Here is a 27,914-nt window from a genome sequence, read left to right as displayed (position 1 = left end):
TAAGCCATTGAGAAGATGAAGAAGCTGCTTGCCAGCTCCTTAAAGGCTTCCTAAGAGATAATGGCTCCTTAAACGAACTGGAGGGCAGTTTTCTACTCAAATTGCCTACTCAGAGGCATGTTCAAGAAACAGCAATAGCCTGCATTTAATCATTAAAGTAACACAAATATGTCAAAATTGATTTCACAGTTTTTCAGTTTCCGATGTTTGTTTTGTCCCATTCTGTTTTATCAGTTTTTTAAAAAACTGAACTAAAGTTCATACAGACTTTTGTACACATTTGTGAAAACCCATGCATTTTTGTTTAGGATTTCCCAGATATACATTTGGCACACACTTTTCTGAATATGCAAATTTTTTTGGCAAATGATTTCCCCTAAATCAATGCAGTTTTGTGTGATCTTCTCCCAAAATATACATTTCCCCCTTTTTACCTACTTTTGGGTACATTTTGCTTCATTATTTGCAATTTTGTGCAAATCACATCTCAAAATTGTGAAACTTCAAGTACAACTATATCACTACTTCCCAGTCCATTCACAGGTTCAGGAAGTGTGAACTGGGTCAGTTCACATTAAAATAGGAACTCAGCAAATTTCCCACCCAACCCTATGTGCATATAAGGAAGCTCCAATTTCCCAGGCAGCACTTGGAGATATGTGTGCCCTGAAGGCAGGCAGATGAGAAGGAGCCCATGACATCAGCTCCTGAAGGGCTCATCAAGGGTTTGAGAACTCTATTGTTTTATATTTTGTAATATTTATTAATTTTTAGGATTTTAACAAAATTGTGTTGGGTTTCTTGATAGAAAGATGTTGTGTAAATATATCTGAAATAAATGCAATAAACAAATTTAACATATTACACAGATGGGCAAAATGTAGCCTCCAATCCAACATATAAAAAGACTTTAGTCAATAGGATGGACTTTGGCTGCACATTGGAATGTGCATTACATTCCAAGCAACACAAGTGAGCATTACAACATGTGTAACTTTCCTAATGTATATGGATCACCTTAGCTGCCTTATGGCTAAGGCCAGATCTACACCAAGCAGGATAGAACACTTTGAAAATGGTATATGGAATGTGTCCTGGGCCCAAATAGTTGACAAAACTGTTATAAATCAATAATAATAATAATAATAATAATAATAATAATAATAATAATATATTTCTTACCTGCCTCTCCATTTTGATTGAGGCTGGTAACAACAGTAAGTATAAAATACATAAAATACTGATTAAAAATATAGTATACATTGATAAAACATCCTAAAAAATAACCCTAGAAGCATCCTAAAATTCCACTGGATAGGCCTGACAGAATAGATCAGTCTTTAGAGCATTCTTAAATGCTAAAAGACTGTTGAATTGATGGATCTCCTCCGCCAGACCATTCCACAGTCTGGGAGCAGCAGAAGAGAAGGTCCTCTGGGTAATACCTGTCAGCCTAGTTTTGGCTGGCTGAAGGAAATTCAGATTGTATGGGAGAAGGCAATCCTGCAGGTAGCCTGGACCCAAACCATGTAGGGCTCTAACACTTTATATTTCAACAAGAAACTAATTAGCAGCCAGTGAAGAGATTTTAAAACTGGTGTAATGTGGTCACCCCTAGGCATACCGGTGACCAGCCTGGCTGCCATATTTTGAACTAGTTGAAAATATGGAAGCCAGGCTAGTCACTGGTACACCGCTGCAGATCCTGTCTTAGAAAGGAGGAAAGATAGGGGCATCCTATATTAGATATTTTGATAAACATGAAGGTTGATGCAGAATAATTAAATTATGTTTTAGGCTTCAGTGCTATACATGCTTACCTGGGAGTACGGGCCTCTGAACTCAATGGGTCTTAGCTCTCTGTAGACATGCATAGGATTGCGCTGTCAGGCAGACTGTAAGACAAGAATGTAATTTTCCAAGAAGATGTTCACAGTTTAAGTAAGCAAATATATTAGAAAATTTAGGTTAAAAAAATAAATAACACAATTTTCATTTTATCTGGAAATGTTTCTTCATGTGTTAATAGGGATGGCTGTCATGGGGAAATACGTTCCTTTTTAGGATCTCCAGATTTCCCATGGTCTGGCTTGTATTTGCGAGGGGAGCCATGGACATTCCCACTGAACCCTGGGAACTTTTCTTGTTGTTGTTTTCTTCTTAAATTGACATTTATGCAAATCATGGTTGCAGTTTGCACAATTTGTGCAAATTTCGGTCATAATTTGCTTAATTTCCAAAATTATGGCCATACTATGCTTAATTGTAAAAATTTCACCCACAATTTCCACAAATTAAGCATATTATAGCCACAATTGATGCTATATTAACTTATTCTGGTTTATATGACATCATGTTGGAGACCTGAGCTCTAGAGGTACTCCAGAGGCCTTATTTCTGGGCCTGGGCCTGGAGCAGTTTACTCAGGGAGGCAAGAGGGGGAGCTGAATTGAACAAGAAGGATGTCCATCACTCGGAATTCTGTTTCTCTTTTTGCTCAATGGAGTTCCATGGTTTAGCTTTGTGGGCTGAGGTGCAGCTTTCCCCTGAACTCTGGGAACATCCTTCATATTTTTATTTTTATTTTAATTTGGGGGCAAGCTGAAATTTGCACAAAAATTCAGCCACAATTTGCACAATTTAAAAAGTACAGAAAATGTGTTTTTTGTCTTGACTTGATGCAGATCAAGTCAGGCTCCACTGCAGGAAGTGGACCAAGAACTAAGGAAAGCTCATTGAAGTTTACCCCCTATCCCAAGCGGATTCCTCTGTCATCCCTAAGTTGAACATACCCTGGACTTAATCGCAGGCCCTCTCTGTAAATCACGAGGAACCAGAATGAGGTCAGTAGCAGTGATATCAAGGTTCAACTCCTATAGTTGAAGATGTGGGTAGGGATAAGAATACCTTGCCCCCCCTTTCCCCTCCCCAGCACTTAGACACCTCCTGAAGAGCCATTGCTCCACAATTACAACGCTTGGCTCAGGTATCTTGTGGGCATGTATTGTCCTTACTCTACATCACAATGCAGAGGTCAGTTCTCTTTGCTGGCACTGTGGGGTGTGTAGGCACTTTCTTCCTAGTGATAGTACTGCCAAGGCTGGACACAAGTTGGTAAGTTTGTGTCAAATCATTTACAAATGTGAAATAAAAAAAGCAGGAAATAACACTATAAAAGTGGTATATGGAATGTTTATTGTGTCTCAAGAATGGTCAGTGCACTTTAATACCACTACAAAACAGTAGTGTAGATCTAGCCTAAGGTTAATTCTACTGAGCTGGTAAAAAGAGAGATCATGAACAGATCCTCCACTCATGAATGCTTTCCTTGCTGGCAAACCTGGAAGAAAGCGGTTGACTGTTTTGTGCCCCCTCTGCTGGCTTGGTTATGTAGCAACAGTATTATATTAGCTTTTTTATTTAAGGACAAAGGAGGAGTTTAAATTAGATGAACTCCTCTAAGTAATTTGTATTTTTATGTGCAAACTGTAACTAACCCAGAAGGAGGTAAGCCTGTCATCATCATCATCTCCTCTATACCACCTCATAGCTGAAGCTATCTGGGTGGTATACAAAATATTAAAATATTAAACATTAAAAATCAATATGCAAAATTTTAAAACATAAAACAGACAGTATACAAAAACAACATCCATTTAAAAACAACTTTGAGCTATCAGCCAGACCTAAAGATAAGTCTGGGGTCGATTAAAACTCAACATAAGCTGTTAATTGCCTGGGGAAAGAGAAAAGTCTTGACCTGGCACTGGAAAAATTACAATGTTGGTGCCAGGTGGGCCTCATTGGGGAGATCGTTCCATAATTGGAGGGCCACCACTGAGAAGCTCCTCTCCCTTGTTGCCATCCTCCGAGCTACCCTCGGATTAGGCACCTGGAGGGAGACTTTAGATGTTGAGCGGAGTATACGGGTAGGTTCATGTTGGGAGAGGCGTTCTGTCAGGTATTGTGGTCCCAAACTGTGTAAGGCTTTATAGGTTAAAAACAGCACCTTGAATTGGGCTCAGAAATGTACAGGCAGCCAATGCAAGTGGGCCAGAGTCAGTCTTATATGCTCAAACCTCCTAGTCCTTGTTATTAATCTGGCCACCACATTTTGCACAAGCTGCAGCTTCTGAACCATCTTCAAAGGCAACCCCACATAGAGTGCATAATCTAACTTGGAGTTTATCAGTGCATAGACAGTTGAAGCCAAGTTATCTCTGTGTAGATAGGGGCATAGCTGCAGTTGGTAGAAGGCACTCCATGCCACCGAGGCCACCTGAGCCTCAAGTGACAGAGATGGTTCTGGGAGAACCGCCAAGGTATGAACCTGCTCCTTCAAGGGGAGTGTAACTCCCCTCCAGAACAGGTAGAACTACCTCCATCTGGTCAGAATAAACAATATTTATTTGTTTATTACATTTATATACCGCCCCATTGCCAAAGCTCTCTGGGCAGTTTACAAAAGTTAAAAACAATGAACATTAAACAGATATACAGCATTAAAAACAGATATATGCCAAAAGTATAAAAAAATCCCTTTTCGTTGCCCTCTTTTGTATCTGGTCACTCTGACACCTGCTGAAATTCCCTTTTCTATACAACTGTTAAAGATACAGGAGCCCTGTCCTCCTTTTCATATGGTCACCCTAACCACCCTAACAACTGCAAAACACAGAAATAACAAGATCCTCCACAAATAAAATTTAAAGGTTAAATTTTAAGAGATAGGCATAAGCCTAAGGAATCACACACATATGCCCTTCAGTTGATGCTGCAGCTTTGAACTTACTCAGCCAATGGGAGATGGCCATGAATGTGAGAACCAAGCTGTAGACAAGCCTATTTGCAAACAGTTTCTGCTCTTTACACAGATAATATCAACCACCACTACAATTTCCAATTATTAGTTACATTTCCCGGTTTTGTTTTGAGGTTTTTGTAGGATTTTTAAGAAAATACATGTGTCTAATTGTTGTTTTTAAGCTTCCAAGGGTGATCTTCTATTCGTTTGGGAGCTATGATAAAGGCCAGTAGGTGGTGCTATAGGAGTGACCTCAAGGCACTGAATTCATTCAGACTTGACTTGCACACAGTGTATTTCATTCTGTTCAGCAACTCTGTACATTTAGCGTTCAGTGATGAAGAATGAGAGGGAATTTGTAGAGAGGTACAAAATCCCCACTAGGAAAAAGTGTAGTTAATGCAGACGTGCTTTGGATTCAGCCAAGGCCTGAGCTGGATCAGGCCCCTTTTGACCATTTCTAGTGTTTACCAAAGTGAAGCAGGCATCTCTCCAAAATGAGCAGAGCTGACGGTGGACCCTGCATGAGGCTTTGTTTACAATTCAGCTTTGGAAATACAGAGAAATTGCACAAAATGCCACCATTATTAAAATAATAATGATAATGATAATGATAATAATAATAATAATAATAATAATAATAATAATAATAATAATACAGGACTCTGCATATGGGGTGGGGAAAACAGAATGAAATCACCCTCCAGACAGAATTATCATGCATCCATAACCCCCTAAGTAGGGGGAGCTATCCCTGAAAATTTCATCTAATTATACCAAGACGTAAAAAAAAAGTTTTCAGCAGTTCCCTTTAAAAACATAGAAAGGTGTGCAGCACAAAAAAACTAAATAGGTGGCTATGTCTGCAAATTTCAACTACTTCTGACATATGGCCTCATCTACACGAAGCAGGATATTGCACTATGAAAGCAGTATGTAAAAGGCAGGAGCCACACTACTGCTTTATAGCGGTATTGAAGAGCACTGACAACTCTTGGGGCCCATTGACACATACCATATACTGCTTTCATACCACTATATCCTGCTTGGTGTGGCTCCTGCCTTTTATATCCTGCTTTCATACCACTTTCATACTACAATATCCTGCTTGGTGTAGATGAGGCCTATAGAAAAAAGTTATAACCATAATAGCTCAAGTGAGCTAAGAGTTGAACTCCCCCGCCCCCATTTGAAAATGACACCCTGCCCCCAATCTGGGAGCACAAGACCAAACAACATCGAGGACTCTGTTTATATAAATGATGCTGGAATCCCCCTAATGTGTTGCAGGGTTGGGAAATGGAATTAGCAAGGGAATGAATGGAGCTTTCCCTCCAAAACAGCTGATTAGTGGGTAGGGATGTACGAGAATTTTATGTTTGCAAAAGATACAAATATGTCCTGTTCACAAACTCAGATGTGAACAACAGGGCATGTTCTCCAGAAATGCTTGCAAATTGGCAAACTTGAGTTTGTACTTGAAAAATGTGTGTGGTGTTTTGTTTTGTTTTTTAAAAATGTGGACTTTTAAAAGTGTGTATTTTCTCATTTTGCTCTATAGGGGGAAAATATGCATTTTCCCTGTTCAAAATGTGCACTTTTCTCATTCGATCGAAACAAAAAAAGTGCAATCCAGCACAGGGAACATGGTGAAACAAGCTTCAAGGTGTTATTTGGAGAATCTGAGCATAAACAAAAAATTCTAATTCTCCCATCTCTGTTGATCAGATTCCTGTTTTGTTTAGTGGGCTTGGACTACACAGCTTTTCCTCTACAAGATCCTCCTTCCTGCCATGGATATACCTTCTGCTGTGTGCATACCGACCCTTGGTAGCAACCTGTGATCCTCCAGGTGTTTTTTCCCTACAACTCCCATCATCCCCTAGCCTGCACAGCCAATGGTGAGGCATGATGGGAGTTGTAGGCCAAAACATCTTGAGGCCCACAGATTCCCCACTGCTGACATAGACCTAGCTGGATCTGGGCACCCATAAATTTCATCACCTGCTTTGCTTGAAGGTTCTTCATACCAGCAAAAAAATAACTGAACTAAAGGAAAAAAGATGGGAGCAAAATGCCATAGACTGCAATATTCATTTGAATAGAATCTTTTAATTACTCTTCCTGATTAGTATGCAGGATGCATATTAAATAAGCTTTAGTTTAATCCTTTTCATGCTATTGTTGGCTTTGACCTGTGAAGTTCTATTGATAAATCAGTTAATCTCCTTATTTGGAGAGATCATTTAATTAATTGACAACTTGCTGCTAAAATCAAACACCAAAATGCTTTGTGGCCACAGATTCAGCTCCCCTCCCCCTTTTCTTTTTCTTTTTTCTTTTTACAAAAGAATCATATCTACATTTTGAACTTCATGAACAAAATTAAAATGGTGTGTGTGTTTTTAACCTGGCTCTAGCCATTCTAAATGAAATACAGAAACTTGTTAAAACAAAGAAACAAAAAGTACCTAAAGCCTCAATATTGTGCTTTGAAAATTTTTGCTATTTAAGCAGATTTGCAAATGTTTTCAAAATTTTATGTGTGCCTCTAAGGGCTGCTCATGTTGGAAGGATCTGCATATTGCATCAGACAGAGGGTATGTCCACACCTAAGGGTGTAGAGGGAGGGAGGGGGAGGATCACAGACTTATCTGCTTCCACAATCCTCCCCCAGCATCTAGACAGCTACGCGATGTCCCAGAAAGGAAGAGGAATATTGTGGCTGCCATTATTTTTTTTAAGATGAGCCAGTCATATGGAAGAAGGGACAACCTAGGAGTGGCAGCCACACCGCCCACACTCTTTGGGATGGTTCTGGGACCACGGGAATATCAGGAAATCCATGGTCCCAGATATCCCATGGGAAATCCCTAGTCATCCCTGGTTTCCCTTGGGATCCCTGTGCATCACACGGATGCACAGGAATCACCTAGAGATGAACCCAGGATATCTGGCAGGTATGCCCCAAATCAGAAATTGAGGACAAATTTTACCCTCATCATAATTCTGAGCAGATATTTCCTAAGGCTGCAGTCCCTATGCACAGTTAGCTGGAACTCCTCCTTTTTCTGAGTAGACTCACATGGGATTGCTCTGTAAAGGAGTGCTTTTGAGGACACCACTGCAAAAGATGAGGTCTGCCCTCTGCTCATGGGGATCCTGTCATCTGAAAGTGGAGGGGCAGGAAGCGAGAAGGACCTCTTCTCAACTGCAGCCCTCCAGATGTTTTGGAGTACAACTCCCATCAGCTCCAGCCAGCATGGCCAATGGTCAGCGATTTTGGGAGTTGTAATCCAAAACATTTGGTAGGCACCAGGTTGCCTACCTTAGGGATGGATGGATCTGTAAATCTCATTCTCATTGGAACTGTCAGATTTTTGAGGTCAACCAAATTCTGTCCTTTATTTTTTGAGGTCAACCAAATTCTGTCCTTTATCTAAATATAGGTTTGTTATATATATTGTCAACAACAACAACAACAACATAGTTCAGAAAACTGTGCATTTGTGACCATTTTTCTTAATGTACACACTTTTAAAGAACTTTCTAGGGGTGTGCACGGACCCCCCGCTCCGCTTCACTTGCAGATCCGCCATTTTTCGGATCGGGCCACTCCGCCCCGCCCCCGCTCCGCCCACTTCCGCTCCGCTCCGCCCGGAGCTCCGGATCCGGATCCGGAGCTCCGTTTCCCCCCCCCATAGGCTTGCATTGAAAGCTAAAAAATTATACAACTTTTTTTCTGTTCAAGTTAGAAACCTCATGTTTGGCACCATGACACCTCATGGGGATATACACACGCACGCCAAGTTTCAAAGCAATCCCATCATCCCCTGATTTTTGGCGAATTTTTGAAAATCGGGCACCCCACACACAACATCCCTGCGAGGTGTGTTAAAAAACACGGGGAAAAGCCTGTTCAGATGAAGAAAGAGAAGTTTCCCAGAATCCCAAGTTACCTGTTTTGCCTATGCCCTCCTCCAACTTTGGGATCATCATGACCGGGAGCTGACTCTGCCCCTCAGCCCTTTGAAAAAGGTATTTTTCCCGCCGATTTTTTAAAAATTTCTAGCCCGCGACCCGTACGATGCAGAAAGTTGAGAGTGGTCTCAAAATGACCCCCATCCACGACTCTCTGTACACAAGAATTTTCAGAATGATAGCTTAAACCCCCCCCCAGTTATCCCCGATTCTTTCCCTCAATGCAATCCTATGGGCGAAAAGCCGAAAATGCAGTTTGAGCCGCGCGGTTGACCCGATTTTCACAAAAATATAGCCCGCGACCCGTACGATGCAGAAAGTTGAGAGTGGTCTCAAAATGACCCCCATCCACGACTCTCTGTGCACAAGAATTTTCAGAATGATAGCTTAAACCCCCCCCCAGTTATCCCCGATTCTTTCCCTCAATGCAATTCTATGGGCGAAAAGCCGAAAATGCAGTTTGAGCCGCGCGGTTGACCCGATTTTCACAAAAATATAGCCCGCGACCCGTACGATGCAGAAAGTTGAGAGTGGTCTCAAAATGACCCCCATCCACGACTCTCTGTGCACAAGAATTTTCAGAATGATAGCTTAACCCCCCCCCAGTTATCCCCGATTCTTTCCCTCAATGCAATCCTATGGGCGAAAAGCCGAAAACGCAGTTTGACCCGCGCGGTTGACCCGATTTTCACAAAAATATAGCCCGTGACCCGTACGATGCAGAGAGGTGAGAGTGGTCTCAAAATGACCCCCATCCACGACTCTCTGTGCACAAGAATTTTCAGAATGATAGCTTCAAAAACAACGTAGTTATGCGCGATTATTTGCCGCAATGCAATCCTATGGCGAAATGTTTTCAAGATGGCGACCGGAGCGCTCCGCCTGAACTCGGAGCTCCGAAAAACGGCCGCTTCTCTTCGCCTTGCTTCTAGGGGGTCCGCGGTCCGCTCCTACTCCGCCTCTGGGTAAGGCGGAGCAGGCCAATCCGCTACTGCTTCTACGCTCCTAATCGGAGCGGAGCACATCCCTAGAACTTTCCATTGCTGCAATAGAGTTTTATGTGTACTGTTTTTCAAATGTATACATTTTGTGCACACACAGACCCTAAAAGGTGGATCTTTTTGCCCATTTTTTTTTCTGATGAGCATGAACTGCATCACAAAGTTTGTAAAAATGCAAATTTCGGAAGGTAACTCTGTCTTGATTTGCTTATAGTTTTGGGAGGTGTGAATTGGGTAAACCTACTAGAAACCTCAACTGAATGAATTTGGCATCCATCACTACCTGCTTATGCCTTATAGTTTTTTCCATAGAACTCAGTAGGGGTCAGTGACAAGTGATCATGCTTTCTCTTCCTAGCGCCAACTTTAATCTGCATAGGCCTGCATAATTGTCATTCAAGAGACAGATGCTGGAGTGTGATAAAACACAGGAACTGGCAGATAGATAGATAGATAGATAGATAGATAGATAGATAGATAGATATCCCCTCCAGTAAGTTTAATATAATAACAATGGTATAAATATCCTATAACTTATTGGCAAATATACCCTTGATACCTGTTGTTGAAGGGATCCTTCCCATTTTTTATATAGAATACTTTCCCCTCCCATTTTATGCATCTGGTTTATTTATCTGGCTAAGCCCCACTTTCTCCCTCTTTATGAATGGAAGACATATGGGGAAAGTTAGGTTTTATCACACCCAGCAACTATAAGTGGTACTTGGAATTCCACATCTATACTTGTTTTCATAAACATGAGAACCTTGCATTTACTTGTTGGAATAGCAATCTTTATTGCTTGTCATATTTATATGTTCCTGGAACAATGAAAAGTGCTTTACACTACACAACAATTTCAGAGCTTTACTTGGTATAAAGGAGTGCCGTTTCACATAGCTGCCTCTCTGTCATAGGGTGATGGCCGAAATAGATGTCTGTATAGAACTTGTATTCTGTATTTTTATTTCAGATCACAAATCTGCTGAAGCACTAAAGGGTATTTTTGAGAGTAAAGGTTTATTATCTTTTAGTCTGTTTTCTGGCAATATAAAATAAAAGATTGTGAACAAATCAACGTGCAGTACATCCCTAACAAGAAAATGGGAAGTCAAGGGTGGAACCAGATGTTACAATGAACATGGTCTGCCACCAAAAATGGTGTCCTGTCCCACTTCTCCATGGCCGTTTCTACACCTGCCTTTCCCCCCAGGATCATCCCTGGATCATTCCTGTGCATCCAAATGCCACACAGGGGATCATGGGAGCAGGCAGGGATGATCCCTCCATTTTCCTGAGATAACCCTTAGGTGTAGAAAGGGCCCACATGCCCAGATTTTATTACGTTATGCATTTATTGAGTTCTGCCAGTTGTAGTCACTGACGTAAGCAGGGGACAGGGAAATATACAGTAGGATGAAGTTAGGAGGACATCGTCAAGTCTTACACAGTGGTACTTGTAGATGTTATTTTTGGTAGCAGACCCTTGTATTTCATAATATGCTGTTCTGTCTTAAGACAAAATTAAGCCCCTGGCTACCATCAGCCCTATAGAATCCACCAGTCTGATTTATTTAGGACTTTGGTGGCAGCCCAGAGGCTAACCTTGTTTTATATGGTGATCCCCTAGGGTTAATGCATGCATGCGATTGCCTTAGAAGCATGTTCACCATCAAGTTCATGTGATGACACAATTTGTGTGAACCAAAAGCCACCATATGGGTGGTGTATGTGTACGCAAATGTAGCACATTATGCAGCACTCAAAAGACCAGGCATCATCTCAGAGTTGCCCACAAATGTCAGTTAATGGCAATTCTACTATATAGCTATCATGCAAATTACCTGCATGAGCCCTGTGAGCGATACCTGCATGCATTAATAGCTGCAGATGAGCAGTTTCATAAACTATAGGTTCAATAGGAATAGCATCAGGACACACTTCTTGGTTACCAGGGGGATAGTACAATCCATGCCTTGATTCTTGGGCAGGCCTGCATAACTTGTGACCCACCAAGCTGAGTGCAGCTCACCAGCCATGAATAGCAGTCCACCAGCAGCTCCTTCCTTTGAGTGCAGCATACTTCCTTAGTCATGGGTCCCATTGAAATGAGAAGGACTTACTTCTGACATATATATATATATATATATATATATATATATATATATATATATATGTGTGTGTGTGTGTGTGTGTGTGTGTGTGTGTGTGTGTGTGTGTGTGAGCGTGAGCTGCCCTGAGAATTTGTTATAGGGTGGCATCTACCCTAAATAAACCAACAATGGGTTTAGGGATGGGCTGTTTACTAGCTGGGATTGCACAAACGGATGCTTGTCGAGAACCAGGGAGGTCATAAATGTGTAGTGAAGGGCTGCACTCAGTTCAGTGTGTCGCAAGCTGTGTAGGCCTCAGCAAATGCTGAGTGAACTTCCTTATTTGCGAAGAAATGTTGTATCTGCTATAATGCATGACTGAAATAATTTAGTTTCTTTGGCTTAAATGAGAGGTGTAGAACAAAACATATCGAGGACACCAGGCTAGGGATAGCTGTCACAGGGAAATCTGACCATTTTTGGACATACTGGATTTTCCCTGGAGCCGCTGGCTTGGCTTGCATTTGTGGGCTGAACCATGGGCTTTCCCCCAAAATCTTTCTCATGTTTGGCCCACTACTAAAGTCTCTATTAACAAAAACTTCAGGTGCAGTTTGGGTCCCCAATGTGGGGCTCGCAGGCATCATAGTGCATTTATGCAAATTGCAGGGATTTTTGAAAATTCTGGCTGTAACATGTTTCATTTTGCACAAATTACACCCACAATTTGCTCAAATCAAGCATATTACAGATACAATTTCCGCAAATTATGAACACAGTTTGAAAAAATGCACATGGCAACCACAGACACTATGTTGAAGATCCAAGATATGGCCACAATTTGCATACATATTATTTTTTTGCAGGGAGGGGGGCCGACAATGACCTGAAAATCCATGAGACGGCCCGAGCTGATACAGATCAAAGGAACATAGAATGCCTTACCCTGAATCACCCCCTTGGTCCATCTAACCCAGTATTGTTGACAGTGATTGACCGACGCTCTCCAGAGCTTCAGGAAGGAGTTTTTCCTGCCCTGTCTGGAGATGCCCAGGATCAAGTTGAGCCAACTCGCAAGAAAGCAAGCCAGTCTGAGGTCCAAGCTGCTGAAAGCACAGCAAACTCCCCCCCCTTCCCCCCGGATGAATTCCTTCAACATCCCTACCCAGGCTGGGGGAGGCTGATTTAGGATTTTCCTGTATTTCCTTTAAAACTGTATTTCCTTTAATACTGTTGCATGCTGCTCTGTATAGTTTTGAAATGGGGATCCTGTTAATATTATGCATCTCATTTTGTCTGCTAATGGATAATTTTGAAAGACTGCCATGTACTTCATTTTCACAATTAAACATCCTGCACTTTTAATATATAAAATACACCGGCATGGTAACATATTCATTATTTCCAAGCTAATTACGTTTGCAGTCAGACACATCCTTAGACAAAGCTGTTAAATCTCAATGAGTATGTTTTAATAATCATTTGATGTTTAATTAATAAACAGTACCCACCACATTAAATCCAAATTAAATACTCTTGTGAGACATTCAGATGAAAGTTGTTGTAATGGAATAATAAAGGCATATTTAACAGGAAATTGCATAGTAGCTCAGTTAACCTAAATGAACTTCCTTGCAGAAACACACACATACACACACACAGTGAGACAGTTTTGATTGTTTTCTTTATATGCTAGGTGTTAGATATACTGTTATGGAATTTTTCTCCACGCCAATCCACCTGGCTCATTCTTTATTAGGGGTGATTGAGGATTCCATTTGGTCAGCATTTTAAGTGAATTGAATGTTCCACATTTTGTGGACTAGTAAATAGTTCAGAATGCTGTTATTCTTCAATTCTTACACTTCTCTGAATTTTACGATACAGGTTTTGGCTTAAAATGCATCAAAACATACATAATGTATATGTTATGATAAAATTCATACAAAAATGTTCATTTTGTGGAAAAAATATGTTCAAAAATTGATTTTTTAAAATCCAGTTTTAACACCCTCCCACAGATTAATCAACTCACAAGCTTCACTTTTATTTACAGAGAAAAACAAAAGCTTACAGCAAAATGAGAAAAAATAGAAAGGTTTGGGTAGAGTACTACCAAGACAAAGACTATTAAGGCCCAAGCATTAAACCAATTGGTCCAAAACAGCTTAGCACATATTTTGTATGTCAGTTCTTTTGTTTTCTTGTCTCTCCAGAAATAACAAACACCGAGATTTCCATTGATCATATATGAATGGTTGCACACTGCATCTTAGGTACCCAGGCAGAATACATTTAAAGAAAGCAAATAATACAGAAACAAAAATATATTTATTTTTGTTCCATGCAATCAGTATTTTAGTTTGTCTTAATTTTTAAGCTAGGAAATAGTTCACCAAAAAGGGATAGGGTAGGATAAAAAACAAACAGTGGAAATAAATGAGACGTGATTGACTACCACGTGATCTCCTAAATTCAGGCCTAATATTGTGGTACATAGAGAATTTGTGTGATCCAAGAACAAAATAACATGATACAGGCAAATCCTGATTTCAAGTGCTTTTGCATTGTGCCTGAAGTTCTTAACATACTTGGTCTTGGTTCAATGTGGGCTGTGACCCAAACTGCACTTGAAAATTAACTAAATACCCCCAAATTAGCAAAATCAAAATTGTATTTCCAGTTCCCACTTCAAAATGCAAATAACCTAGCTTAGTAGGAAAGTATCTGCACTCCAAGGGTTGTATCAAATATTAATCTAACTTAAGCCTCATTCATTTCAGTGACCCTGTTCAGACAACACACTAAACCATGATGGTTAAGCATTTTAAGCTTAGCATGTCATGTGAACAATTCCTACCCATGGTGGCTACATAACCATGGTTTAAACATGCTTACTCAGTACTTACTGCAAAAGGGTTAGCGGCCTAACCATGGCTTAGTGTGTTGTCTGAACAGGCCCAGTGGGTCTGCTCTAGGTAAGACTAACATTGGATACAACCCCAAATATGGAACACTTCTTACAGATTAGAATTAATCATCCTGGGTCCTCAACAACTCTTTTTGGGGGTACATTTTTCCTGAGTAAAACGAAGTTCACAAGTAAGGCTATTGCTGGTTTCTCAGTATCGTTGGGATCTAATTTTGGAGTAAGCAGGCAAGAGGGGATGTGATATGAAATGTTAGCAATGTACTATGATGAGATATAATTAAGAACTGTCCCATTGTCTGTGAAATAGTAGTAAGCAATTAAATGCTCCAAAATGTGTCATTTTTCTCTTGGAAAATTAATTATGCTTTGAAAAATAGCCTAATATATATGGTGTTAGTCAATCTTTCATATATATGTGTGTGTGTGTGTGTGTGTGTGTGTAAAGTACTTCCCTAATATATTTTAGCTTTATAAAAGATGTTCAGAGATGGAACTTGCTGTGTGACATTGTTAATGATGGACTAAAGCACAGGTTCATAGCGATCAGAAACAGATTCCCCAGGGGAGGAACATAAGACCTTATAACTTTCACTCTACTTAAAAGAAATACAATCTGTGGACACTGAACATCTGTGCCTTTTATGTCCTTGGATTGCGTCAACTGAGGCTCTTGAGGATAAAGATTGCTTTCTGCTGTGATTTGAAAAGTTATTAGATATATTTGAAAATAAGCGAGGAAAGGGATTAAGAGAGGGGTTGTCCAGTCCATAGGTAATCTCAGGCTATTCTCTTGAGGTTAGAAAAAGCCCAAATGTGAGTCCATTAGTTTTCTTTCATCATATCTTCTCCTCACATAACCTTCCCATCAAATGCACGTAATGCTGTTGATTACTGTGAACATATACTGTGCCACCAAAAATTGGCGTTTCTCAAACTGTGTGCTGGGGATCAGGAGTGGGTCTCAGCCCACTTCCAGGTGGGCCTAAGTGCTGCACACCGCCAAGTACCTCCAGCAGGTGGGATGGATGGAAGAAACTGGCAGTTTTACACAGGAGAAGCGATTGGTGTGTTGCACATATTCAACAGCACTAGGTAAAGGTCAGCCTCATTTCATAGAGCATTCCAGAGCATGTGCTTAATGGTTTGTATTGTGCATTCTGCCTGCCTATTAAACAGGGGGTAACCCAGGCCTGAATGCATCAAGGTGGTCTTCCACTCAATTACAAATTGTCTCTTAGTCTGGCTAGTAAATGGTACATGGTCACAAACTATCTCTGTAGACATACCATGGCGTGCAAATGTTGCCTTCAGTCTTGTGACAACAGTCTTGGTTGTTTTGTCTGTCAAGTAAAGAACTTCTTGAAACTTGGGAAAGTAGTCCACAACTATCAGGCAGGGATGGTCCTGCAGGTCAAATGTGTGATCACTGAGTGGCTCTGTGCCTCAAAGGCTATAAATCACCTTGTCCTCAATCAAAAGTTCCATGCCTGTGGGGAGGGTATCCGTGGTCACCTGTGAGAGTGTGTCAGCCATGGACATGTCCTTGCCCTTTGTGTTTTGGATCCAGATGCCATATTTCTGCAGTTGTAATAGTATTCTTTGTAATCTTACTAGGGCTTCCCCTATTGGTCTGACAAAATTGCTTCTAGTGACTTGTGGTCAGATTGGACATTTATTTGGAATTATACACTGATGGAATTTCAACATTGCAAAGATGATTGCCAAGAGATCATTTTAGATTTGTGTGCAACTTTGCTCAGCCTTGGACAGGACACAGGAAGCATATACAATTGGTATTCCTTTCTGGTATAGGCATGGCACCAAATCATCGTTGAAAACTTCAGCCTGGACCCATAGTTACTCATGGAGTCAAAATACTGACGGACTGATTCCATTGTGAAGGTCTATTTGAGTTCATCAAGTGTTGTGTGGTGTTCAGGCCACCATTACCACATGACATCATTCTTTGGAAATGTCCTTAGGGGAACTGGGTATGTATTAGGCCAAGTATTGGACACCGCCTGGGCTTGTGGACATACCCACAACTACTGTAGGAATTGCCCATTCCAGCTAATAGGCTTTCTGATGCAGAAATCTGCCCTGGGGCCTTTTCCCTTTCTTGATACATTCTGGGAGTTCCGCTCTTGTGCTGAATGCCAAAGATGCTGGTTTCTGTGGTCATTTCTATTGCCTCTGCATATAGTGAATGCTTGTTCTAGACTAGAATTAGAGTTTTCCAAGAGCTTCTCTTTGTGGTTGTTGTCTGAAATATTGATGACAATTTTGTCTTTGAGCGTTAGATTTGTGGAGGCTTCTGTTAACATCTTGTTTTCTGGGTCTGCATAGATATTAGGGATATTGTTATAAAATTCTAAAGCATTTTCTCCTATGCAGTGCATTATAACAGCAGTTTTGCAGTCCTCTGACTCTTCCTGAGCTTTTTGTAACCACGAGATATACTTGTAGTCTCTGTTCCCATTTTCTCTCATTTTCTCCTAAGTTCCCAGTAAAGCTTTGCTCAGCAGGAAGTTTAAAATGCTTAATCCTTTTCTATTAATATGGGGAGGAACAGGAAAAGCCCTCTCCAGGAGCCTTTGTGAGGAGAGCAGTCAACTTCTGGTACCTTCTAATGGCCCTTGGGCATGTTTAATATGGGGGGTGGACTAACCTGCTCAACTTGCATTCTATCCACAGCCTTTGCTCTCCAAGTAATACACTTCTGACTTCAAAGCTTCCACAACACCATTCTTTATTGATATCTACATGAGAGACTAACCGCTGAGGAGCCACACACCAGAGTGCCTGGCACCAAAGCCTATACAAAGAGAAAGGAAAATGAAGATGCACCCAGACATCCAAATGGAAAATGAAACTAACAGCTGAAGGCTTCTTAAAGACATACTCATATCACAGACCCTTCCATAGACAATGTGTGCACTTTACTTGAGGAAAGCTTAATTATGGAACACCCTGTTACAAGGACATCGTTATGGCAAAGAATTTAGCAACTTCCACAAGGGATTAGGTATCAAAACAAAATTGTTTCAGTAACTGCCAACGGATAATGCCAAACTCCATTTCCACATGCTGCCATTTTGTTACTATCTACACTTCTACTACCATTTTGTGAAGGGTGGAACTAATCTTTGGCTCGCTCAAGGAGGTGAAGAAAGTAGAAAGTCTGAGAACCTATAGCTTAAGTGAAAGTGAACTTGGGGGTTCAAGGCAAAACAGACAAGACATTCCAGGGGAAGCTGAAGTGATAATCAGTCCAACAACAATTAGACTTATTAAAGGGGACATTCCTACAACTACCTAGACTGTCACTGGATTTCACCTAAACCAAATTTCACAGACGATTCCACCCCCACCTAATCCACACACACTTTGAATTTTACTTCAGACAAAACCAGATGGAATTACTAATGTTATCAAAACTCTTTGGCTTCCCTCAACATTTCTTGTATCCTCTGCCTGAATTTGGAAAAAACTTCCAAATTCAACCTCTACATTTTGCCTTAGGAGAAATATCTGTGAGTGTCAGCTCTAGGATTTACAGTACATGTCATTGTGTGTATTGCAATAGACATGCTCTGGTTGTACACGTAGCAGATTTTGTCTTTCAAAATGTGACATGTTGCTGTTATATTCCATACACATTGACCACCTTGCAATCTAGACTAAACTTAGCTAATTATAGTAAGAAACCTTGCTTCTGCTAAAACGCACACACACACTGCAGCTTTGACTAGGGAAATCATCACTGGTGCCTTCATAAAGCAGAGTCTTGCTATTTACTGTTTTACTCTGTACAGCACCATGTACATTGATGGTGCTATATAAATTAATAATAATAATAATAATAATAATAATAATAATAATAATACCTATTTAAAAAGCAGGAGATTTGCTAGATGATCACCAAGTATGAGGAGGGATTATAAACTAATTAAGCATTTGCCACTGGATCTTCCCTTTGATTTAATCACAAGTCTAAAATGTGTAATGATTTAAATTAGAACTGACAAAATTAATGAGTCCAGAGTTCTGTATTCCTCTTTCTTTTCACCAAGAAAATTAATGTTACCTACATCAGCCATGAAAACTGAATCTTCCAGAAAACTTAAATGCATTCCTTGATTTCATAACCTTTGTCTTTGTTTGTTTTGCTTTACAAAAACCCTTTATGGCAATTCATCAGAGCTACATATGCGTTTGTCCATGCTAATATGTATAAACACTAAGGAATAGGGATGGATGTATCTATAAAGTTTAATTTCACATTTTTATTTGAAGGAACACCTCCTCCCATATGTACCTGCCCGGACCTTAAGAACATCTACAGGGGCCCTTCTCCGTGAGCCCCTGCTAAAGGAAGTGAGGAAGGTGGCTACTAGAAGGAGGGCTTTCTCCACTGTGGCACCCCAGTCGTGGAATGAGCTCCCCAAAGAGGTCCGCCTGGCGCCTACACTGTACTGCTTTCATCGCTAGCTGATGACCTTTTTATTCTCTCAGTATTTTAACACTTAATTTTAACTTAAATTTAAATTTTACTGTTCTAACTCTGTATTTTAATCTTATATCAATTTTGCTGCGTGGTTTTATCCTGGTTGTGCTTTTTATACTGTATTTTGCAATTGTGCTTTTAACCTGTTGGTTGTTTTATTATGGTTTTAATTTTTGTGAACCGCCCAGAGAGCTTCGGCTATTGGGCGGTATAAAAATGTAATAAATAAATAAATAAATAAAGTTTGATTTCACATTTTTCCACATTACATTTGTAATTTCATGTACATTTTTCCTAATATAAACGTTTTTGTATGTACTTTCCCAAATATTTGCATTTGTCAAAGTTAAATCCCCTTGCACATTTCCTTTATTTGCAAACTGTATTGCAAAAATTGGAAAAGTGTGAATATCAATAGTATTTGTGTGTTTCCAGTTCATGTGGAAGGTCAGGAAGTGCAAATTTTGTAAGTTTCCACTAGAACATGAACCTAACTAATGTCGCAATGTAAAGGACACCCGGTGGAAGCAGTTCCTTTTATCAGATATTGATCTGACTTCAGACCCATGTTTGGCAGCTGGTTGACCTGATGGCCAGTTCCAGAAGAGAGACAGAGGGAGTGGATCTCTATTGATTCTCCTGAACCTCTAGATGGATTTCGATCCTATTAGCCATGCTATTCTGCTGGATCAATTCTGTCGGTTGGAAGTATGGGAAATTTTATTTCTGGCTTCCTGTGAGATTGTTTCCAAAAAAGTACATTGTGCTTAACCCTATGACAATTGTGCTACAGAAGCCTTCAGGGTTCTATTTTGTCCCTCAGACCTTATAATATTCAAATGAAGCCACTTTGAGAGGTCATCAGGGGAATTTGGAATGAGGTGTTAGCAATATGCTGATAATACCCAGCTCCATTTCTTGAAGGTGATTCTGACATCTTAATGGGTACAAAATGTGGCAGCCTGGTTGCAAACAGGGACGACCAACAGGGATCATATAATACCGATGCCGAAGGAGATGCACAGATTGCCTACCTGTTTCTGAGCTGAAGTGAAGGTACCAGTGTTCACCTCTGACCCAGGTATCTAAAGAAATACCTTGCTCTGTATGAACCTGCCCATGCACAAGATGCAGCCTTCTCCACAGTGGTGTCCTGGCTTTGAAATGATCTCCCCCAAAGAGGCATGCTTGGCACCACCTTTACTATAATTTGGCACCAGGCTAAGACCCATTTGTTCACCTGGGTGTTTATGAGTGGTTGACTCTGCTACTGCTGATTTGCTTTTTTAGTATTTTATTGGGTGGCTTGTTGTTGTTGTTGTTGTTGTTTAATGTTTTGATGTTGTTATCTGCCCATATATAAATATATTGCTGGGAAGGTTATAAAAGGAAATACTAAATAAATAAATGTGTAGTTCAACTTGTCCTATGTCCTGATTACAATTTCCCACCTGGAGCAACCAATTATGTAAAGTGGGGATGGGGAAAAGTACACTGTACTGTTGCGAGAACATCAGCACTCTCCCACCAACAACATCTGGGTGGACTTGCTCCACCAGTGTCCTTCAGAAGAAAACACAACAAGGCGGTATTATATTGTGTTGTCTCTCTGTTTGTGGAGAGAGGCAGCACATGTTTAAAATTTATCCACGAGTCCCTTCTTCAGCAGCCATGGCATCCTGCCCTCCTTTTTTTTTTATGGTACCAGTGAAGATACCGAAGGCCTTGATTTTAGAACTAAGTAGCAGTTTTGGGGGTCTGCCTTCAAATTGAAATGAGAAATAGGGTCTTTTAGCAGTGGGGTTAAAGAGGGGGGGAAACACCTCCCTTGATACTAATGGGGTGGGGTATTGCAGAATGGGGGGTATTTAATCCTTCTCTTCCATTTAGTGGTGGTCCCAATCCAAATTGAGACCATATACCCTTATACTAGAGAAAATAAAAAGCTCACCCTCAGCTACACACTACATTGATTAGCGTAATGTGTAGTTTGTCTCTCGGGCAGCTGAACATTGCTTTACAAAATAAGTTTGAGTGTAGGTGGAGAAAAACTCCTAGTGTGTGCAATCAAACTCTGGTGTGTGCCTATGACTGTCTATATACAAAGGCAGTGAGAGCAGCAAGGAAAAAAACATTTCACCACATCTATTCAATCCTTCTTATGCTGACCAGCTGAGCATTTTAGGGTTCTCTGGGACCTATTAAATGCTGACCCTAAGGATACTGTAGGACCATCTGAGGCCTGCTGCAACAAATGTCAATGTGTGTCCTATGAAGTATAAATGTGCTTGGAGAGATACAGTGTAATCATGATGGGATCGTAATGACTTGACACAAGGTGTAGATATGGCCCAAGTGAGACTGTGGATATGTTAAATCAGTGCCTGGCTGTGACAACGGACAGGATGAAGACTAATAAACTGAAGCTCAATTCAGACAAGACTGAGATGCTGTTAGTGGATGGTATTATTAATGTAGTTTCCCTTTGCACAGCTTTTAAATGGATACTGTTGTTTTTATACTGTTGTTTTTATGTTTTTGATGGTTTTAAATTTTGTATACTTTTTAACTTTTGTAAACTGCCCAGAGAGCTTTGGCTATGGGGCGGTATATAAATGTAATAAATAAACAAACAAACAAACAAACAAATAAAAGTTGTGGAAAAGAAAAACAAATCAAGGGCAGCCCTTGGGGTTATCATTAGCTTTGAGCCAGTATCGTGTTAAACAGCTTGTTAACCTGCACTGGTGGATGCAGTTAAGTAGGGTATTCTATCACAGGTCAGTTATTACTACTGTTGCGACATTAATTTACTTCATTTTTCATTTATGACCTCTGGGGTAAGGAAACTACACAGTATGAATTGGGAGGGGGATAGACACATAGCTTCTGCTTTTGTGGTATCCCTCTGTCCAGGAAAGCCGCCAAATGGCTTGACAAAGAAAGATAAGACTAGCCGGTAGCTAGGTAACGAAGGTGTTTATTTACAGAAGCTAAACAGTGCAGGGAAAGGAGGGGAAAACGGGGGTTTGACAGCAAAAGTCAAGGAACAGGAACAGTTCAAGGAGCAGGCTTGTAGAGTAGTCAATGTCCAGTCCAAAGTCAAGGGAGCGTGGCAAAGAGGAGATTCAATAATGCAGTCCAAGTTCAAACACAGCCAACAGTCAGCGACAAACCAGTAACACAGTCCAGAGTCAGGGGCATCAACAGGCAAGACGTAGTCACAAACCGGTCCAAGGTCGAAGCAGGAATCCAGAGTAGGCAGACGTGGTCACGGGGTCCAGGAATCAAGACAGGAATCAGAATCCAGGCGTTCAGGAACAAGGCACGAGGTCACAAGATCCAAGAGCAAAGGCTTCCGCCAGAATGCTCAGATAATCTCTGACAACTTTGCAGGGCTCACAGCTGCGCTTTTATCCTTAGTCAGAGTGCTGAGTCATGGCCTCTCAGCTGATCCCTAATTGCCTGGTGTTTCTGGTGGAGGCTGCGACACCAGCGTCTGGTTGCCTTCTCCGCCCGCAACTGGCTGAAACCAGGCTTCTCCGCCTCCTCCTCAGACCTCTGCGGCTCCTCCGTAGTCTTTGCTGGCATCAGGCCCTCAGAGCTAGCAGAGGTCCCAGCTGGCCTTGGCTCTTCTCCCTGAGGCTCTGCCACAGTCTCTGCCAGTCCAGCCTCCTCACTACCTGAGCTGGGCTTCTCGGTACTAGGTCCAGCCTCTGCCACCTCCTCCTCATCTCCTGACTCCATCTCTATGCAGGGCATGACACCCTCCTTTCTTGGAATAGTCCTAAAGTCAATAGGCATATTCCAAGGTAAGTGGTTTCAGAACTAAAACCTAAATTCTTAACAGATGCAGCAGCTTAGTTTGTGTATTAAAAGAAAAGGAAAATGAGGAAGAATGTGGCACGTTATGAACAGTGCTAGCGCACAGATAATGTGTTATTAGAAGAGTTTTATGCTTGGGAAGTTCTGGATGTTAAGCTGCAGCTAAGCTTTGTAACTGTTGATGTGACAAAGTGAAAACAATATCCCATAACACTCTTAGTCTTTTAAGCAGGGATGTATTTATCTGATGCCTGCATTTAATATCTGAATCCCTGCCATGCACAGCAATCTTCTGTACTACAAGGTGAAAGATCCTGACAATTTCTGTCTTGGCAGTAATTCCACAAAATGATCACAGAACGAACCAACTTGTTTTGTCATCAGTACATTATATTTGTTCCAGCCTAGATACCTGCTGAGCCTCCAAACGGATATCTTGAGACAAGATTTACAAAATTATTGCTGTCTAGGTTGTTGCATTCATAAGGGATCAAAAGCTAATCCGGTCCTTAGCCACGAAGAAATAAATTCAGTGACAAATATCAAAATGTCTTTACTATGTAATATGGCATCTTTCACATTTGCACAAATTTAGGCTTGTATAGTTGGTTACTTAAGCTGCGTGGCCTTCTTCGAAGCAGTGCAGCATCTCTCGATAACAAGGATCGACGGGGACATGTTAAAATATAAATAAATCTCATTAATGAGAAAAACAGAACCTATTTGATTTGACAGCACAGAGAAGCAACTCCCCTTCTGCTCCCAATAAATGCAATGCCACTGTGACACTCACAGTTTAAGGGGTAGAATTATTAAATTAGTTCCTGTAAAAGAAGATAAGCAACAGCTTTTAAAAGGGCATTGTCAACATTAAAACTGACAACTGAATCTTTTCTCTCTCAATTAACTCCATCTTTTTTAAAAAAAAATATGGTTCCTTTTCTAGCTTTTCAGCAAATAACTTTATTACAATGTAAAGCTATTTTTATGGTGGTTTGATTAGTCTTCTAGTCACTGATGTTGTATTGCAATGAAGGGAAACATCTGCTTTTTCAGAATAAAGATGATCAAGTTTAAAAATAATTATCTGGTTGGTGTAGCATCTGAGCAGTAAATGCAGCAAACCACCCTAAACCTCAGGGATAAGTCAGGTTTAAAAAGGAAAGATATGGAACATAATCCTAAGCATGTTTACTCAGAAGTAAGTAAGCAAGTTCAATAGGGCTTATTCAAAAACAAGCACAATCCAGTCTACCCTTCAAAAGGTCAATACTGAGTAGGCTTATGTCAAGTGACCTTCAGACAGTTAGAGCACAAAAGGAAAATTGGGTTTTTGACACTGCTAATCATGTACAGGACCACTCAGATGGAGATGGAGGTGGTGGGAAAGAATGGCATCAAGGATAGCCTTGGTTGGGCACCCACTAGGGGTCCACACCTCAACAGGGGTCCTTAAGTTACAGCTCAGCAACTTAAACGTAGGTGGGGAGTGGTGGGGGGAGGGAGGGATGACAGTTGGGACCCTTAAACCTTGCGGCCAATCAGCGACCAAGCTGAGGCAGGCAAAAACCCCAAACAAACCACCCTCCCCCGCCCCGCCGCATCACATGCCCTCTTGTTCTTTTCCCGCCCTCTTCACACTTGAACCAGGAGCGGCTCTCCAGCCTTCGCCTCAGCGAGCGAGCACCTGGGTGGGCGGGGTGAGTCGCCCTTTCCCACCCGCATTGCTCGGGCTGCCCTCTGTTGCCCGCTCACTGCATTCTGGCCTTCCTTACCATGGAAGGCCATGCATTCTGGCCTTCCTTACCTTCCCCTCACTCATAAAGACAACGGTGCTCGGCCTCTGCCTGCCATCGCCTTTCGAACACATGCCTCTCGTGCCCTCACTGCCTGCCGTTGGCTGGGAAGTGCACAGGCAGACAGACGCTGAGGCGGAGGAGCTTGAGAGGGAGGGGAAGAGGTAGCCCAACATCTGCCAATGGCCGTTCTGAGAAGGGAGCGGAAGGACAACGACAGCGGGGAAGTAGTGGCTTCTGCTCCCTGAGGGAAAGCCTTTGCCCAGTCAGCCTGAGGTAGTCGTATTCTTATGTTTGTTTAGCCCATCCCTGTGGGGGGACAACACCTATAAGCACAGGTGCTTGCATTTTGCTTTTTTCATCTTCCCTCCCAATCCCTTTTCCTTTTGTCGCCTGTCTGTTCTATTGAAAGTCTGAGGGCAGAAACTGTCCCGTGCTTTAATTTTTGTAAGTCACTCTTGAAGCCTTTTTGCCTGTTGGGGGGAGGGGAGTTAAAAATGCTGAGGAGGGAGTTAATAAAAACCAAAGGAGCCACCAAAGCCTTCTGCCACCTGCAATGATATTTAACAGCGTATGTTACGCCAGGTACAGCTAGTATTTCAGAACAGTCCAGCCTCCCCCACACCCCTCCATTTAGTAGAGAGACTCAGTAATGGCTGAAGAGTTGGCAACAAACAACTTTTTGTCGACTGGAACTGTAAACATATAATTGCGGCCTAGGACATAAATTGTCCACTTCCTTCATAAGCATCTTGGCTCAGCAATACTACAAATGAGAAGGATCTTGGAATTGTTGTAGATTGCAAGCTGAATATGAGACAACAGTGCGATATGGCTGCAAGAAAGGCAAATGCTATTTTGGGCTGTATTAATAGAAGTATAGCTTCCAAATCATGTGAGGTACTGGTTCCTCTGTATTCGGCCCTGGTTAGGCCTCATCTAGAGTATTGCATCCAGTTCTGGGCTCCACAATTCAAGAAGGACGCAAACAAGCTGGAGCGTGTTCAGAGGAGGGCAACCAGGATGATCAGGGGTCTGGAAACAAAGCCCTATGAAGAGAGACTGAAAGAACTGGGCATTTTAGCCTGAAGAAGAGAAGATTGAGGGGAGACATGATAGCACTCTTCAAATACTTAAAAGGTTGTCACACAGAGGAGGGCCAGGATCTCTTCTCCATCCTCCCAGAGTGCAGGACACGGAATAACGGGCTCAAGTTAAAGGAAGCCAGATTCCAGCTGGACATCAGGAAAAACTTCCTGACTTTTAGAGCAGTACGACAATGGAATCAGTTACCTAGGGAGGTTGTGGGCTCTCCCACCCTAGAGGCCTTCAAGAGGCAGCAGGACAAGCATCTGTCAGGGATGCTTTAGGGTGGATTCCTGCATTGAGCAGGGGGTTGGACTCGATGGCCTTGTAGGCCCCTTCCAACTCTGCTATTCTATGATTCTATGATCTTTCTAAAACATCAAATGCTGCCAAGAAGCTGTTTGTTTGTCATCATTTCACAACATGGAATACTACAATGCTGTAGCAATTATACAGCCTCCTCCAGCTAACATCGAAATGACCTTTGTCATCCACAGTTCATTTGCTTGAATATGTACATTCAGCCAGATCATATTTCCTCCCTACACCCCTTCCTAATATGCATGGTGTTACACAGATGACCTTATTAGCATTCACATAAACCTTATGGGCAACAATTTATACTTATCTGTCAGAGAACCAATATGATATAAGAGTTACTGTATTGGACCTGGATTAGGGAAGCCTGTTCAGCCATGAAACTCAATGCTTGGCCTTGGGCAAGTATTGTCAAGATAGGACCCAGGCTCCCTGGTTTGATTTCAGATTCTGAGTCAGACACAGAGACAGAGCTAGAAGAAGCTCAGTCAAGGTTGAGAGCAGGAGAGGAGATTCCCCAAGACTCTTCAGGAGTGAGGAAGGCATATTCCCAGGAGCTTATCAAACAGGAGGTTCAGAGACAATCTTCCCCTTCTCCACCCCTTGGGAACTCAGCCTTTTTTAGAGTGGGAGGGAGCACCAGAACTAACAGATCCCGAGTTGAGAGGAGGTGGCTGCACCTCAGAAGTTGAGTCAAGACTCCTCCTTCAGGGAGGGTTCTATTGACCCAACTTCTGTCAGACTTACTGCATGTCAGAAGTTGGGTCAAGAGGACACTACCCTGAAGGAGGAGTCTGGTGAAAGCCTGTCTGGCATGGTGAGAAGCTGTCCATTTAGTTGATAAGCAACTGCCTTGCTTTGTTTGGCTAATTAGCCATAGAGGTCAGCTCCTATCCTTCACAGATGCAAAAGCTGTGAAGAGCTGTTTTTATACTAAATAAAGACTTTGTGGACTGCATAGTGAGTCTCTCTTACCTCACATTTCAGTGGGAGGGCTTGGAATCATGACAATCTGTCTTAGATGATAGGTACATTAGTCCTGAAGGCTATATGGAACCTCCAGATTCAGAATACCAAGATGTTCGGAAGGAAGAATATCATTATGAGTAATTCCTCCCATTACTATCAATGCTGTGCCAAACATTTCTCCTATGAAAATGTTGACTATTCTCATTCAATTTGATAGAAAAATTGCTTTTGAAAAGAAATTCAAAGGAGAAGAAATTTCAGAGAGCCATTCATATGGACCAACCACCCTACCCTGAGGAACCTCAGAAATTCCAGTACTTTCCCTCAAAATCCAGTCATTGCTTTGTTTGAGCAGAGCTCACTTCATGCAAAATTAAGTAGAACCCTTTACACACTGAAATTTAGCACATCCATTGAAATGGCCAAGGTGTATTTCTGTACGTGTCGTTGCCAATAACACAACCAACTCTGCTCATAGAATCGGATGACTTGGAGTTTGGTATGAACAGCGGTTTGTAGAGCTGTATGAAACCCCTAATACATTTTTCTTTCTAGGCATTCCTTTTTTCAACATTCCTACTTACATTTCACCTGGGTATGGC

The sequence above is a fragment of the Elgaria multicarinata genome, chromosome 7 (assembly GCF_023053635.1).
Source record: "Elgaria multicarinata webbii isolate HBS135686 ecotype San Diego chromosome 7, rElgMul1.1.pri, whole genome shotgun sequence".
NCBI classification, from domain to species: Eukaryota; Metazoa; Chordata; class Lepidosauria; order Squamata; family Anguidae; genus Elgaria; species Elgaria multicarinata.
This window is presented reverse-complemented; position numbering follows the sequence as displayed.